Raw genomic sequence first — 5,783 nt, forward strand, 5'->3', positions numbered from 1 at the left:
TTAGCATTCGCTGGTAAATGGATGGAATTGGAGAACATCATTCTGAGTGAGGTTAGCCTGGCCCAAAAGACCAAAAATCGCATGTTCTCCCTCATATGTGGACATTAGATCAAGGGCAAACACAACAAGGGGATTGGACTTTGAGCACATGATAAAAGCGAGAGCACACAAGGGAGGGGTGAGGATAGGTAAGACACCTAAAAAACTAGCTAGCATTTGTTGCCCTTAATGCAGAGAAACTAAAGCAGATACCTTAAAAGCAACTGAGGCCAATAGGAAAAGGGGACCAGGAACTAGAGAAAAGGTTAGTTCAAGAAGAATTAACCTAGAAGGTAACACCCACGCACAGGAAATCAATGTGAGTCAATGCCCTGTATAGCTATCCTTATCTCAACCAGCAAAAACCCTTGTTCCTTCCCATTATTGCTTATACTCTCTCTACAACAAAATTAGAGATAAGGGCAAAATAGTTTCTGCTGGGTATTGAGGGGGTGGGGAGGAGAGGGAGGGGGCAGAGTGGGTGGTAAGGGAGGGGGTGGGGGGAGGGGGGAGAAATGAACCAAGCCTTGTATGCACATATGAATAAAAGAAAAAAAAAAGAATAAATGTTAAGCTGGTGGAATAACTCAAGTGGTAGAGTGCCTGCCTAGCAAGCATTGAGCCCCAAGTTCAAACCCCAGTGCCACCAGAGAGATAGATAGATAGATGTTAATTTTTTTTAATGCCACTGTTGGGAAGGGAGGATGTAAAACAACTCAATAAAAAAGTGTCCGGAGCTAGGGGAGCCCCTCAGTGATGAAGTGCTTGCTTAGTATGCTCCAGGCCCTGGGTTCCATCTCCAGCACTGCAAGGAGGAAAAAAAGGTGAACAAAAGAGTTATTCTGCTAGGAAGACAAAAGGTCTTAACATCATTAGTCATCTGGAAAAGGCAAATTAAGACCACAGTGAGCTACCACTTCTTATGTTAGAATAACTAAGAAACACAAAGGAAGGAAAGAAAAAAAGAAAAACACAAGCTTTTGGCATTGCTCAGTGCTGAAAAGAGCAGGAAGACTGGTTATAGAGTACAACTCAAACTGTAACATGGAACAGAAGCAGCATAGCACCCGCATGTAAACTAAAACAGTGGTCTTTGACTCACTCCTCTGTATCTTCCCAGAGAAATAAAAACATGTCCAGCCAGGCGTGGTGGCACAGGCCTGTCTTCCCACAATGATCCCACAGAACATGGAAGGCAGAGGCAGGAGGATCAAGAGTTCAGGGCCAGCCTGGGCTTGGGCTATAAAGTGGGACCCTCTCAAAAACCGAAAAAGCAAACAACAAACACGTCCACACAGCCACGTCCATAGCAACTTTACTCATGACAGCCAAAACCTGGAGACAGCTCCAGCGAACATTAGTGGAGTGAACAGCACATTGTGGTGTGCTTACAATGCAGACTACTCAAAAACCAAAAGGAACAGGCCGCGTGCAATTGTGGAGGTGAGTCTCAAAAATGTTATGCTAAGTGAAAGAAACCTTCCCCCAAGAGTATGCACTGATTCCTTTATATGAACTCCAAGGACAGGCTGGCAAGCTAGTGGAAAAAGCAGTACAGCAATGCTGCTGGGGGCTAGGGTGGACAAAGAATGTCCCAGGGTGCTCCGTGCGTCTCCAGAGCAGTGTCACACAGTTGTGTGTTTTTGCGAAAACTCAGTCCACGTACAACTAAGATTTGTGTATAGGGCTGGGCATCCTGCCTCATGGCTATAGTCCCAGCTGCAAGGAAGACAGGGATTGGGAGGATCAAGGTTCAAGGCCAGCTGGGGTAAAGAGTTGCAGAGACCCCATCTCATCAATAAGCCTGGTGGGGTAGTAAGTGCCTGGGGTTCCAGTTAAGAAGATCGATTTGGGGCCTGGTAGGGCAAAAATCGCAAGACCCTACCTAAAAAAAAACAACTAAAGCAAAAAAAGGCTCTGGTGGTAGAAATGCCTACCTAGCAAGCACGAGGCCCCGAGTTCAGACCCCAGTACCGCCGTCCAGGCCTGCGCACTTCACCACCAATTCCCTATTTAAACCCACAAACAGCCAGCGTGGTGGGGCATGCTGGCGTCGGCGGCGGTTCAGAGTCGCCGGCGCTTGGCGTCCCGAGAGTGGCTCCCCGGCCGGGTGACCCCGCCAGCCTCGGTCCTCGCTCCCCCGGGGTCTCCACTGCGGACGACCCGGACCCGGAAGCGACCAGAGGCGCGACTCCCAACCCCGGCCGGCGTCGGGGATCCGGACAACCAGGAGCCTGCGCCCCGGAAGCCAGTACTGCCCCGCCCCGGGCACATCCGAAACGCCACGTGATTGGGCCATAGCCAGGCACGTGATCTGGACGGCCCAATGAGAGTCCAGCATACAGCGCTCAGGGGGCGTGGCGTGGGCGGTGGCGTTCGGGGGTCCCCCCACCCCCCCCGCGCTCCGGCTATGCGTCGTGAGGTTCCGGTCGCGGGTGGGTCTGAATCCCGACCACGTGGCAGGTGACCTTAGTTGCCAGCCACAGAGAACGCAACCAAGCATCCCTGGGCAGTCGGACGAGGACATTCAGTGGCCACCAGACGCTGGGGACATGGGACTCTAGCCTAGAGACAGGCCCCGCAGGCACCTGGGACCCGTGTGCACACGGGGGACGGGAAGGCGGAAAGCATGGCCAGCTAGATAGACTTGTTGAGCCGCAATGCACAACCACGAAGCAGACTTGTGCAGGTGTCCCATCATCTAAGTCTACATTTTCATGCCCCTGAACAGCCCTGGGAATCTGCTGTCAGTCCCTACAGATTTGTCTACATCACATGGGACAGACTTACACCAAAAACTTATTTTTTTACAAATGGCCAAATCTGATCCTATGCACCCTAAGGGGTACATCCAAGGACTCTCATCTGCGCAGCTGACCTGAGCCCAGAAGTATCTATCTTCCCATAGGACAATCTCTCTCTCACACCACCACCACCACCTCCTCCATGTTTCCCAGAACGCAGCCTCACAGTAGCCGGCGGGCATCCGAGTCCATCCCCGGCTGTGCATGGCTCCTCAGGAGTTGACCCAGGCATAGCCCTCCATGGAAAAGGTTCCAGGCTCAGGGTGTAATGCCAGGGACAGTTAGTGATGGTGATTGTAGTAGATCCAACAGCCCCAAAATTTTTCCACAAGTTTATTATTGTCCGAGTTGTCCCTCTTTCCATACTTGTAGATCTGTTTACATACTTCAGGATAGTTCCATTTGTGTTTCTTAGTCACCATATTTCGATTTTTTGTTGTTGTTAATGATGCACAGTTGACAGCTCCTGGATCAAAACTTGATGTGGCTCTCTATAGTGCTGCCTTCATTTCTCCTGGTAGATCTCTAGATACAGGGGGACTTTGTGGCTGGTATCTCAGAGTGGCCAGGCCTTTTCTCCCTGCTAGGTTCAGCTGACCCTCACCTAAAAGTCAGCGATGCTCAACAGCTGGCCCAGTAGCCTTCTGACCAAACAGCCACCATCACTTTCTTTTTCTTTTTTTTTTTCTGGCAGCACTGGGGTTTGAACTCAGGGTCTCGCACTTAGTAAGCAGGTGCTCTACCACTTGATACACGCCTCCAGCCCTTTTTTTTTTTTTTAATTTTCTGGATAAAATTTTTGTTTTAGAATAGATTTAGGTTTGTAGATAAACTGAGAAGGTAGCATAGAGTTCCCACATCCTCCATATCGTCTCTTGCTAAAATCTTACTTTAGTGTATTGCATTTGTTACCATCATGGGTCAATATTGGTACCTTATCATTAAAACCCATACTTCATTTATATTTTCTTGGTTTTACCTAAGATTCTTTTCTGTCCAGGATCCAACATGACTTTTTTTTTTCCTCCCCAGTGGGACTGGGGTTTGAATTCAGGTCTTCGTGCAATCCTTCTTAAGCCACACCTCCAGTCCATTTTGCTTTGGTTATTTATTTATCCTGGTCATGGTCTCTGCCACCCTAGTTTCTCCACTAACATGGTTGCAGTAGGCATGGGTGTCTGACCTCTACCATTGAAAGGAAATGCTCTCATATCTATTGTACTAATAACATTTAGTCATAAAATCCATTGTATTCCATCAAATGCTTTTCTGGCCTACCTGAGTTAACCATAGAGTTTTTTTCCCTACTAATCTACTCATGGGTGAGTTGTGTTGATATAGTCTGATATTAGAGAAACCTGGACCAGAAAGTCCAGTTTTTAGATGTAATTGGGTCCAGTTTCTTAATATTGTATTTTTTTTTTCACCTCAGTTCCTTGTGGAACAGGCCTCTCCTCTCATGCTGTCTTTCTGTTTGTTCTCTCTGGTTTGGCATATTCCAGCTCCGTAAAGTGAGCTGGACGCCTCCCTCTCTTTTCACTTTCGGGAACATCTTGTCCAGGGCAGGAATTCGCTGGATCCTGGAAGCTGAGTGGAGCTTTGGGGTGGAGCAACCCCTTCCCAGCTGCTGAAAGGAGAGCATCCCACAGTCATGTTTTAGTCTGTTCTGTTCTGCTCTGGTTTTTCCCCTTTTCATTTACTCTTCTGTCATTTCATAGGTTTCCAGGACTTCATCTAATTCATCTAGGTTTTCAGTTTTTGTCAGTGTGTTACTTAGTGTTCCTAACTCTCCCCTTTAAAACTGTGTTGTGCCAGTTGTTATTCCTGGATTTTGTTAGCTGGCACAGCCTGCTTTTCTGTCTTCTTTCCTGCAGGGAACCTTCATGCTGTTCTTCCAGTGCCCAATTTTGCATTTTGTCAATCCTTGCTCTTTTCTCTCCCCCACCCCCTTCTTTGACTTCTTTCCTTTTTAATTTCTCTCTTTTCCATCCTTGTTTCTTTGGTTTGCTCTGAACTGCGTTGTATTTCTGGAATTGATGATAGTTGGAGCAGTCAGCTGCCTTTGCCACCCCACCCCTTTCCAGCAATTTTTTCTAACAATCATGACAGCTGTTTCTTCTCCAGCACTATGCATCCTGCACCATGTTAGACGCCACACAGCCATCTCCTCTAACCCCCAACCCCACCCCTGCCTTCCCAGGCAGCAGCTGTGAACCAGCTTGAGTGTTTACAAGTCATTCCTTGATTTCACCCAGAAGGCCTTCAGCACATGCCCTGGTATTAGAACACCCTTACCTTTGACCTCCAGGGAATATGCTCAGAGCTATCCAGGGCTGGGTTGTGTTCTCTGGTCACTGATCCAGAGCAAGAACTCTGCCAGCTGAGCTGGCAGAATGTTCTGCTTGGTGACCAGAGCCCCCACCCCCTCAGGGACTGTTGTTGCCCTGGGTGCCGAATCTGTCTAGGATGTGCAGACCTCACAAAGGAGTGCTGGGGAAGTTCTCATTGCTGCCAGCTCGCTGGGTGCTCACCTGTGAAATTGAGAGAAGCTCAGCCAGTGACTCATCGCCCAGTGCCAAGATGCAGATAAGCAGGGATAAGAGGGTGTCTGAGCACAAATGCCCAATGTCTGACACTAAGCATGAGCACTCCTGCTGGTCTGGCTGGCGCCCAGACTCAGTGGGCCGCCAGACTGGGCCTCTCAGTTGGCTCCATGCCCCTAGAGAGGAGTAAGACCCTGGGGGCAGAGACAGGCATGACCCTCCCAGTTTTGCCCCGTCAGCACTGACCAATGAGGCTTTATATCCAGCAGTTGCAGCCCCTTGATAGGGAGGAATTGAGGTCAGCACCCTCAGCACAAGTGGGAGAGGGGGGCATCTGGGGCCATTCTGACTTGCTTTAGGCCAAGGTACTCTCACCTTGTATCCTAACACTGGCACC

General features: G+C 49.0%; 1 long non-coding RNA gene across 1 annotated transcript; it reads right to left on the bottom strand.

The window, feature by feature from the left end:
* Positions 1 to 694: 694 nt before the first annotated feature.
* On the bottom strand, positions 695 to 2,270 carry LOC141414025 (uncharacterized). The gene is made up of 2 exons (XR_012439129.1): positions 1,977 to 2,270; positions 695 to 844 (listed from the first exon to the last, which is right to left on the bottom strand). It is a non-coding gene; the product is annotated as an uncharacterized lncRNA (long non-coding RNA).
* Between the last annotated feature and the right edge of the window lie 3,513 nt (positions 2,271 to 5,783).

Source organism: Castor canadensis, chromosome 11 (genome assembly GCF_047511655.1).
Source record: "Castor canadensis chromosome 11, mCasCan1.hap1v2, whole genome shotgun sequence".
Classification (NCBI taxonomy): domain Eukaryota; kingdom Metazoa; phylum Chordata; class Mammalia; order Rodentia; family Castoridae; genus Castor; species Castor canadensis.